Source organism: Capricornis sumatraensis, chromosome 3, assembly GCF_032405125.1.
Source record: "Capricornis sumatraensis isolate serow.1 chromosome 3, serow.2, whole genome shotgun sequence".
NCBI classification, from domain to species: Eukaryota; Metazoa; Chordata; class Mammalia; order Artiodactyla; family Bovidae; genus Capricornis; species Capricornis sumatraensis.
The window spans coordinates 103,885,777-103,898,033 of record NC_091071.1 but is presented as its reverse complement, the minus strand read 5'-3'; the positions used below and the strand labels follow the sequence as shown (position 1 = coordinate 103,898,033).

At 33.4% G+C, this 12,257-nt stretch overlaps 1 pseudogene; it reads right to left on the bottom strand.

The window, feature by feature from the left end:
- Window positions 1-8,202: 8,202 nt before the first annotated feature.
- LOC138076295 (alpha-ketoglutarate dehydrogenase component 4 pseudogene) lies at window positions 8,203-8,514 on the bottom strand (annotated as a pseudogene).
- Window positions 8,515-12,257: the final 3,743 nt, after the last annotated feature.

Here is a 12,257-nt window from a genome sequence, read left to right as displayed (position 1 = left end):
CAGTTTTTGTTTTTCTTGTTTTTCTTTCTAAAATTTCATTGTGAGTGTGATTTGCATTAGCCAATGCACTGAGAACCTTTTCATATACTTTGTGGTCATAGATCTCATTTTCTGCAGTGTTCATCCAAAGTTTTTTGCTCATTTGAAGAAAGAGTTACTTGTCATTTTATTATTGATTTGTAGGATTTCTTTATTTTTCTGTATATGAATCATTTACCAGATATACTTTTATGAATATACTTTCCAAGTCTGTGGTTTGTCTCTTCCTTATCTTTATCTTTGGTATTTAGAAGATTTTATTTTTAAAAGTCCATTTTTTCAAAATATTTAAGAATAGTGCCTTTTCTGTTCTAATTAAGAAATATTTGCCTACACCAAGAGATTTGTCTATATTTCCTTCTAGAAGCTTTAAAACATTGGCTTTTACATTTAGGATTGTGATTCATTTTTTAAATTAATTTTTGTATAAGGGGTAAGAATGAGGGAGTCAACAGTAACTGATTTTGTAAGCACTCTTGAATTTGGATATTTGGTTTCTCCAGCAGTATTTGTTGTGATGATTAACCTAATGTGCCAATTTGAATAGGTTTAGAGAGACCCAGGTAGCTGGTATAACAGCATTTCTGGGTGAATCTATAAGGATGTTTCTAGAAGAGATTAGCATTTGCTTCAGTAAGCTGAGTTAAGGACATCAACTCTCACCAAAGTGGGCATCGCCCAATCCACTGAGGGCCAGAATAGAACAGAAGAGTGAGGAACAGTGGGTTCCTTCTCTCTTTTCTGAAGCTAGGACATTCATCCTTTCCAGTCCTCAGACCTTGGAACTTCTGGTTCTGGGACTTTTGGACCCTAGATCTAACACATCACCCCCAACCCCAGCCCCTGAACTCAAACTGAATTATACCACTGGCTTTCCTGGTTTTCCAACTTTCAGATGGAGCAGACTGTGGGACTTAGTCTCCATAACTGTGTGAACCAATTCCTTTTATAATTCTTTCTTCTTTATCTGTCATCTCACCTACTGATTCTACTTCTCTGGAGGACCCTAATAATTTTTAAATGAAATAATCCTCCCTTATGCTATTGAATTGTTTACTGATGCCCTTGTTAAATTCAAGTAATCATATACAGGGGTTCATCTATAGGCTTTCTTTTTGGTTTTGTTGATCTGTTCTGTATCTCTATACTAATTTCCAATTGGCTCAGTTAATAGCTTTGCTTTAAGTCCTGAAATATGGTACATCAGTCAATCATTTTAATTTTTATTTTTTCAAGAGAGCCTTGGCTTTTCTTTCCCCAGATTTATGCATATAAGTTATATTCTTAAATATGTATTATGTTCTACAATTATATAATGTATAACATATTATATATTATAGTTATTGAACTAATTGTATATTAGTGCATAGTGTATAGTTACATATTAAAATTCTTGTTAAAAATAAACTCTCCAGTTATACAACAGAATTTAAATTGGGATGGAATAAATGGAAATCTATAGATTAACTTCCTTATTACTAAATTCAGAGTTAAATCGAAAGAAGAAATATCACTAGATCGTTCAGGTATGACATAAATCAAATCCCTTACAATTAAACAGTGGAAGTAATAGATTCAAGGGATTAGACTTGATAGACAAATAGATTCAAGGGATTAGATCTGATCCACAGAGTGCCTGAAGAACTATGGACAGAGGTTCATAACATTATACAGGAGATGGTGATCAAAACCATCCCAAAGAAAAGAAATGCAAAAAGGCAAAATGGTTGTCTGAGGAGGCCTTACACATAGCTAAGAAAAGAAGAGAAGTCAAAGGCAAAGGAGAAAAGGAAAGATATATCCATCTGAATGCAGAGTTCCAAAGAATAGCAAGGAGAGATAAGAAAGCCTTCCTAAGTGATCAATGCAAAGAAATAGAGGAAAACAATAGAATGGGAAAGATTAGAGATCTCTTCAAGAAAATTAGAGATAACAAGGGGACATTTTATGCAAAGATGGGCACAGTAAAGGACAGAAACAGTAAGGATCTAACAGAAGCAGAAGATATTAAGAAGACATGGCAAGAATACACAGAAAAACTATACGAAAAAAAAAAAAAGAAACTTAATGACTCAGATAATCACAATGGTGTGATCACTCACCTAGAGCCAGACATCCTGGAATGTGAAGTCAAGTGGGTCTTAGGAAGCATCACTACAAACAAATCTAGTGGAGGTGACAGAATTCCAGCTGAGATATTTCAAATCCTGAAAGATGATGCTGTGAAAGTGCTGCACTCAATATGCCAGCAAATTTGGACAACTCAGCAGTGGCCACAGGACTGGAAAAGGTCAGTTTTCATTCCAATCCCAAAGAAAGGCAATGCTGAAGAATGTTCAAACTACCACACAACTGCACTCATTTCACATGCTAGCAATGTTCAAAATTCTCCAAGCTACGCTTCAACATTATGGATGTGACAGTTGGACCATAAAGAAAACTGAGTGCCAAAGAATTGATGCTTTTGAATTGTGGTGTTGGAGAAGACTCTTTAGAGTCCCTTGGACTGCAAGGAGATCCAACTAGTTAATCCTAAAGGAAATCAGTCCTGAATATTGACTGGAAGGACTGACACTGAAGCTCTAATAGTTTGGCCACTCCATGTGAAGAACTGGCTCATTGGAAAAGACCCTGATGCGGGAGGAGAAGGGGAGGACAGAGAATAGGATGGTTGGATGGCATCACCAGCTTGATGGACATGAGTTTGAGCAAGCTTCAGGAGTTGGTGATGGACAGGGAAGCCTGGCGTGCTGCCTGCCGTGACTCATGGGGTAGCCAAGAGTCAGAAACAACTGAGTGACTGAACTGAGTTTAACTGATAGATCAACTTCAGGAGAAATGGCATCTTAATATTCAGACTTGTAATTTATGACATAGTTTATCTGTTTATAAATATATAATATATATTTATATCTATTTATCTGTTTATAAATAATATTTAGACCTTCAATTTATTTCAATTTTCAATGCATAGGCCTTACACATAGTTCTTTAAAATTATTAGGTCTATGTTGTTGTTGTTTATTTGCTCAGTCATGTCCACTCTTTGTGACTCCATGGCCTATAGCCCGCTAAGCTCCTCTGTCCATGAGATTTCCTAGGCAAGAATACTAGAGTGGATTGCCACGTCCTTCTCCAGGGAATCTTCCCAACCCAGGGATTGAACCCACATCTCCAGCATTGCAGGCACATTTTTTTACCACTAGCCACCAGGGAGGAGAAGGAAATGGCACCCCACTCCAGTGTTCCTGCCTGGAGAATCCCAGGAACAGGGAAGCCTGGTGGGCTGCCGTCTATGGGGACGCACAGAATCGGCCACGACTGAAGCGACTTAGCAGCAGCAGCAGCCACCAGGGAAGCCATTATATCATGTTTTGGAGGGTTGCAATTGTATTATTTTACAATTTTATTTTTTAACTATTTATTACTAAACATAAATAAGAACATTTTACAATCTCTTAAAGGGCTCTGATTGCCTATTGCAATTATTATTTCATTTTCTATGATTCACTTTTAGATAATTCCAAATGACCGTCTTTTAATAACCCTTTTGTGTGCGTGTCCAGTCTACTTTTAAGCCAGTCAAATGAATACTCATTTAATTCCTGAATTTACATTTTTTAGTTTTCTTTCTATGCTTAAATTCTTCACCTTTATACCATTTCATCTCTTTTCCTCTAAATTTTTGCTAATAATATTTATTTTTTGTTAATTCCTATAGCTGTGTCATCTATGGTTTTGCTTCTTTTTCCCTTTTTACTTTTTAAGTTACAGTATTCTGCTACTTTGCACATCTTTTAGATGCTTGTGTATGCACTGTACTTTAGGTATAAAATAGCAGTAGAGATTCAAGCAGACAAAAATCCTTCCATAAAGGACTTGTTTTGTTCCTTTGTTATGCAGCTAGGAACTTTAATTAGTTAGTTTAGGTAATTTGTGTTCTTGTTCTCCACAGTAAGATCAAGCCCTGCCTTCCAAAGGTGCTTTGAAAATTAATCAAACATGAATTAAGCAACTTTTTTTATTTTCTAACCAGCCTTCAATTTTCTAGGACACCTAGAAATTCTTTATGTGGAGAATTGGTAAGCAGTCAGTTGATTTGCAGTAGGAAAATCTCAGTGAATCTCCTTTCTCCTTTACATTTTTTGCCAGTAATGGTCTTATTTTCCCATCCAATCATTGCGTTGAGACGTAAAGAATGCTGCTGGTCTTTGCTCATTGCTGACGGCCTACTATCTTTCTAAAATTATTTTATTTAAACTTCTTTGTGCCCATACCTCTTTGATGACTTTTTAAAGTGTTTATTTTTAAAGTTTATCTTTTCTTTCTTAATGTTACAGAGTGGTCAATTGCCGCTTTGTGACTATCCATAACTTAACTAACATCAAAATTTCAACATACATTTTTTATTGTTATGTTTTATTGTTTTTCAACATATGATTGAAAAATTTCAACATACATGTTTTATTGTTTTTCAGTTTAGTCATAGATAATCACACACAAAAAAGAGCAAAGAGCAGTGTTTCAGATTCCAGAAAGATGTATGACTGAATTGATATCTACTGGGACTTTGAATGGGGACAGAAGAGGAAAGGTAACTCTAACAAAGAGAAAGGATGCATGTTTACCTGATGTCCCAGATTTAACCTTCACCTTTCTGCACTATGCTCTATGCCCCCCCCAAAAAAAAGAGATTAATAATTTCATCGAGGAGCTTCCTTACCCATTTAACACCAGTTGGGTTGTCACTAGGCTGGAGGCACTGGTGAGGAAGAGGAGAGGGGCACACCTGAGCTTTCTGAGATATTGCAGTGTTCTCTTTCAGTTGATTGATTCCAAAAGTATATATAAATATATGCAAACCTTAATTAGTCTGAAAACGTAATATTTATGCACTTCATTGTATATAGGCTCTATCTCAATTAAAATATATTTAAATGTGTATATAACAAACATTCTACTTAACAGTTAACTATTGAGATATCCTCATGAAATGAAAACCTAAATGAAGATGTCCACTATCTCTGCCTCTACCAAACATTTTAGCATTGCAGAAAGTCCTCTCTTCTACCATATGCAAGGGGGAAAAATAAGAAAATCCATAAGGTTTAGAAAAAATAAGAAATTGGTCATAATTCAAGTATGACATTATATATGTAGAGAATTCAAAATATTATTTTAAAAGAACTGAAAAAAGAACTTAACAAGGTCTCTAGATACAACAATACATAAATAAATATGTATTTCTATGTAGTAACAGATAAAATTATAAACCCATGTTTCCTTAAAAATGACATCATTTTCATTAGTGTCAAGAATGATCAGATATCACAGAGTAAAACTGAAGCTAAGACATACACACAGAAAAATTACAAAACATTTTTGAGATAAATTAAAAGTGGCCTGCCTACGTAAATGGAGCTTTATTAATCACAATTCTGAGAAATGTAAAGATACCAATTATCTCCAAATTGATCTATAAATTAAATGAAATTTCAGTATGTGTGTGTGTGTGTGTGTGTTTGTAGCACAAGCTGGTTCTTAAACATATATAAGAAAGCAATGGACCAAGAATAAACAAGATAAATCTATAGAAGAAAAAGTTGGAGGAATTTTATTATCAGATATCAAAACTAAGTTACCCCAATTAAGACCATGTGGTGTTGGTGCAAGACAGACCAATAAATCAAAGGAATAAAATAGAGAACACAAACAAAAAGACTCTTTCTATATGTATGGTCATTTGATTTACAACAAAATTGACTCTGTAATACAGTGTGGGAAGAATCATCTTTTCAATAACTGAAGCTGAGTCAACTGGATATCCATTTAGAAAAATATTTAATCTTGACACGTACCTCACACCATATGCAAAAATCAATTCCAGAAGGACTATAAATTTAAATGTAATAGATAAAGCAATAAAACTTCTGAAAGAAGATATGTTAGAATACTTTAATAAGCTTGTAATTGGCAAAGACTTCTTATACTGGACATAAAAACATAACCATGAAATGAAAGACTGATAGATGAACTACATTAAAATTTAAAGTATCTACTCATCAAAAGATACCATTACAGAGATACCATTACAAGATACCAAAACATAAAGCAAGAAGTAGAAGATATATATGTACTAGAATATATTAAAAATTATTATGAGTCAATAAAAGAAAGACAACACATCAGGAAAATAAAAGACCTGAAGAAAGCAAGTGGCAAAAGAGAATACTCAAATGGCCGATAAATGAAAAAGTGCTAAATTTCATCAGTCCTCAGCACATTGCAATTAAATCACATAGATATCAGTACACATTTGCCAAATGGCTAAGATAAAAATAAAATATAAGATTAGGTAATGGCAAGAATGCAGCACAATAGAAACCTTCATATACTACAGCTGGGATTGTAAATTAGTACAACTTTAGATAAACTTTGTAGATGTTTACTGTTAAGTGGAATAAATGCACATCCTATGACCCACTGATTCCATTTATATGTAGGTGTGGACCTATGTTCACCAAAAGATATGTAGAAGAATGTGTAACTGTACCATTGGTAATAACCCTAAACTGGAAACAGCTCAAATTTTTGACTATGGATTGGATAAAGTGTGAAAATACAATCAAGTTATCACACAATGAGAAGGATGCAAATATTTTTACATCTGAGTCTATGTAATGTCCAGCTATAAAGTACTGTTAATCTTCTGTATTTTAAACTATGTGGTACTCACTATCTGTGTATCATCAGTAAGAGTGTGTGTGTGTGTGTGTATTATTAAAAGTTTACTGGAAAAAAACAAATATACCTTACAAGTTTCCAGGAATCTATTTCCCATAAAATCATATAATAGAAATTAAATCACAAGTGCATAACGACATATATGTTATTGTTGTTTAGTCTCTAAGTTGTATCCAACACTTTTGCAAACCCATGGACTGTAGCCTGCCAGGCTCCTCTCTCCATGAGATTTCCCAGGCAAGAATACTGGAGTGGTTGCCATTACCTTCTCCAGGGGGTCTTCCCAACCCATGAATCAAATGCACATCTCCTGCATTGGCAGGTGGGTTCTTTACCACTGAGCCACCAGGGAAGCCCAACAACATATATAATAATGTTAACTGCAGCATTTTTAATAGAAAAAAAGAGAGGTAAAAGCCTTTCAATAAGGAATTTTGATATGAGTAATGATATGTGCACATAATGGAATATTATACAATTATTAAAGAATTAGAGTTATCACTTAACTTGGAAGTATTTCTGTGAGATAGCAAGTGAATAAAGCAAAGTGCTATAAAGCAAGAAAAGGTTTTAGAGGATTAAATTTTTTTTGACAATCAAGTTTGAGAAAGTTTATGATTATCAGGATTTGTATACATGATCACAATCAAAACAACGAGATAAACCAAAGAACAAGACTTTCTTAACCCCCCTGAAAACATAATAAATTACAAATTCTGTTCAAGTGTTATTCCTAGGCTATATTCATTTTGAGCTCATTTCCATTTTATACTCTGGCATTTCTTTTCTGAATACAGGTTACATATAATATTATGTGTTAACTCCCTAGTCTTAATACTACAAAGTCACCTGTTCTACCATGGGTATATTTTAATCATTTAGAGTAGGATATGCTTGTTAATAAGCCAGTTATACTTCAGTAACTTTGTGAATGCAAAAACATTGAGAAGTAAGAACAAATAATGGAGTTGTTATTTCACAGATCCTCATTCAAATTCAGGAAAATTACTTCCAGAAAGCTGCAATTCTGCCAAGTATATTCTATGTTTAAACAGAAACTGAAAGAAAAGTGAACTTACTGGAAGCCTTTGACGGTTCACTAGACATTGTGTGCTTTCAATAGTTCAACACTGTTATGTTTGATAACCAAGAGTAAATTAATAGGCTAACATTTTAAAATCTATACTTTAATTAAGGAAAAGTATACAAATAATCAGGTAAGCTTATACAGAAGCTGACCAAGATACATAAACTAGGATATGTATCCATCTAAAATTTCTATTCTCCATCTTTTTTTTCCTTTTAGAGAATATTTATTAACATCATTTAATATACAATTTTTCATTTGTCATTCTGGAAGTCCTTTTTTAGAAAGACTCTTCTTTGTCTGATGACAAACAGCAGCCACATTGTCAGTAATTATTCTGGACCTCCATGTTGGATAAATTCAATTTCTTCTTGAGACACAAGTTTCCTTCTGTATATCTGAGGTAATGTTTTTATTATCTCTGCAGTGTCTGGTGGACCCTGATTCATCAGCCAGTCTGACGATTTACTTTCCTTAGAATGCTGTGAAATTGAAGAAGTATGAGATGGTAGTCCTGTTGATCTCAGAACTTCTGATACATTTGGCTTAGGATCGTCTCTTCTGTCAGGGAACCTTATTAATGAAGTATGTGGCTTGACTACCTGAATGACCCTCCTGGCAGACACCATCTTGCTGCCCGTCATGACCCCCAAGAAGGGGCAGCTTCCCAGGATTAAATTTTTACAAAATCATCCAAACTTCTATATACATGAATGTATATAATTATGTATTTTATATTCATATACAATTTTATGCGTTATTGTGAAGTCATGGAGACATTTTGAATAGGGCCTACATTTTTAGAATAGGAAGAAGGACTGATACATGAGGAAAGATGAGAACAAGATTAGACATATTTACATTTTTTATGAAACCTTAATAATATAACCAAATTTATTTGTTTTTGTTACAGTGAATAAACAGATGTGTAAACTTAAGATGAACAATAGAAAATGAAAACATTAAAGACTTAAAGGAAAGAAGACCAAAAATTAGAAAAAAGGAAATTTATAGGCCAACTTTAACCACAGACATTTTAAAAATATTAGCATACCAAACTCAAACATTTACTTTAAAAAATATGTCATAACTCTATCAGATTTTCCAAAGAATACAATGATGCTAAACATTCATAAACAAATTTATAGATGTAACTTTTTATATTTAGATATTAAAGAAAGATAAACAATCTATTAGCTCAAAATGTATGAAAAGCATTTGATTAACTTCAATGCTCATTAATGATAACAACTGCTAGATAACTAATAAATGGGAACCCCCTTAGTCTGAATCATCTGCACACTGCTAACGGAGATGTCAGAAATACTCTTCTGAAAATCAGCAGTACATCAAGGATGCACAGTATGACTGCTACTATTCAATATTATTTTAAAGGTCATATCCCAAGTAGCAAGACAAGACAAATAATGGGAAAAAATTATCATTATTCAAAATGACAGGATTGTCAATATGTAAAGGCCAATATCCAAAAGCAAACTATAATTAAAAAGAGAAGAGAGATTTTTCCTGACAAAACTTATGTCAAAATATATACCTTTGAGATAGCTATAGGAGTTCATTTACTGCTTGTTAAAATAGAGTCATAACTTCAGGAAGACAGTAAAACTTCACAGGTCATTATAATCTGGAATGTCTCTGTCTTTTCTAGTTTATCTAGGACATGGGGCAGCCACAACTGTAGATGCCATAAATGTAATAATGGCATCTACTCAACATTTGGTGTTGGGGACAGAAAGATGAAATAAATATCTGTGTTTTCCTCAAGAAACTCAGAGTTTATTATGGAAAAGAAAGACTCATAAATTGTATGGTACAATAAAACATTTGGCAATAAAGTGTTTAGTATAATAAAAGCATGTTCAGAATATCTTAGAGGCTCAAAGATGTTAAGTTTGCCTGGAATGATTAGCAGATATCTCCTCAAAGGATTTAAAACTGTTTTGAGACAGATTGAGGAATGACATTCTAGGTAGATGAAACAGAGGCAAGATAATATAGAGGTATATGATACCTGAAATATTCAGAAACTGCAATTAGACCAGAGTTACAGAAGCATAGCTTTAAATGGGACTATGGAATGGACTTCTTGAGAAGTAGAGAAGAGTTGAATTGTAGACAGTTATCCATAGCATAAAAGCAGTGTGCAAATTATCCAAAGGTCTGGAGAGCCATTCGATATTCTTTAGCAGAACATGACTCAGGTTTGATTTTAGTAACAAGGAATAGTGGCAGTGTAATAGAGGCAAGGAGGAAATTGCTACAGAAACAGAAAGGAGAGGACCCTAAAAGTTATGTGGGTCTTGTTTGAGGAAAAAGATGAGTGGGGGACACATCTGATGTGAGACACCCGGAGGATCAGCAGGCCAAGATCTTTAGACCTGCATCCCTGGAAAAGGGAAATCTACCATCTTTTTAGGGTAAAAAAATAGGGTTGTTTTCTATTTCCAAATTTCACTGGATTAAAGTCTCTCTATGCTCTTTTAGAGTAACCAAAAATAAGTGCAATTTTCATGCTTTTTAAGTTTACCCAAGTCTTTTAATATATTTATAAAAATATTATTTTCATGACCAAATGAGTTTCATTTTTATAACTAAAACATTTATCTACTAATTCCAGTGAAACTGTAATTTTAGTTCTGCTACCTCTCATCTGAAAGACTCAAGATGCTTATTTGAATAGTTAATAAATATATAGAGAGGATTCTACTTTTTTCTAACCTTTATTTTATTTTCCTTCTGAATATTCTTATTCTTCTCCCTCTTTGGCAAATATTACTGCTTTATATGGTCTTATGTGCATTTAATCTACTTTTCAACCTACTTTATATTTATATAGAAGAAAATAATTGGCCTCTTCCATCTTTATTTATTACTTTTTCTTGGATATTCATTTAAGAGATTGAGATACATCATAGATTTTTCCATAGCAAATCTTACTTTCTTATATTATTTTCTTGGATCAAGATAACTTGCCACCAATATATACATTTATCCAAATTTATCTTTTTAAATAACATGTATTTTCCTAGCTCATCTTGAATGCTTTCATCACAGCAATAACTCTGTATTATCTTATGGTATTTAAAATGACTTGATATTTATAACTGGTATATAAGATACATTTCAATGCCCAAAGAAGCATTATTCATTTAAGTGTGGATACTAAAATCCCTGTAAATTTTTATTCTTTCTTAATTTTAAGATTATAAAATATTGTAGTTTCAACAGGAAAGAATTCAGCATGACAATTATCCTACTCCTATTTTAATACTGAGTAATTTATTTTTTCTCTGTCAGGTAGAACATATTTATATAACTGGATCAAAATTAGAACAAGATTAATACTATGCTCTATCTGTGTTCATATCCTAATTGCACATTCTAAAAATTCAAGTTCCATTTGTAGTTGCTTTGAAAAAATAAAACTCTCCCTGACACTTGGATGATTGAATCCTTTGGTGATTACAGTTAGAATGCCTTTCATATATTTACTCTCCAGCTCACAACGATCCCTTTTTGAAGGGAACGGCCCTCTGATCCACAGGCATAAGGACCCAGGAGTCATGCCACATAAACTTTGGTTCCATGGCCAAGTTCCCATACAAGTTCTATTTAAGTGTTGTATGATCTTGAACACAGATCTTAATCTTAGTGAGTCTTAGTTTCCTTTTTCCAAATTGAAGATGATAATTATAATACTTTCTTATTGAATTGCTGAGTGGATTAAATAATAAACATAATACTTTCTCCAATGTAACTAAGTAATAGTAATACAAGTATCACTTTTTAAGAGAGTATCTGACATATGATTATTATTTTATATAAATCCATGATCTTTTTCCCCTTCTTCTTCCTAGAATGGAATGAATCTGACCAGGGATGATATCTATTTCATGCTGACTTTGCAGATGATCTCCTGGGAATATGGAGTTAATACTGAGAGATCCGGTTAGTCTCTGTTAATAAGTTGAATTGGAACAAGTGAACCTAGAAGTTGAGGTTATGGTTATGCTTAGCTTTGTTGTTATTGTTATTGTTGTTGTTGAGGCTCAGCTGTAGCTATTTGCTGACTTCAAGTTTTAGGGAAAACTTAGGGGTTCTTATATTCACTGTTTACATTTCTCCTTGATTTTTCTTTCAACAAAACAGACTTTAGTAATACAGTATGTACAAAGGTTACATCTCTTGATTGTAAAGAAGAGTTTCAATATTCTCAGAATGTTAAGGTGACTGGATTGATCCATTCAACATCTGTTCTGCTATCATCATTTTAGTTTTGAACTGTGGGCAGCAGTGAAGAAAATCAGATAGAATGCTGAGCAGTGCACTCAAGGTAGACCCACCTCAAAGCTACCTCCTTAAAAGG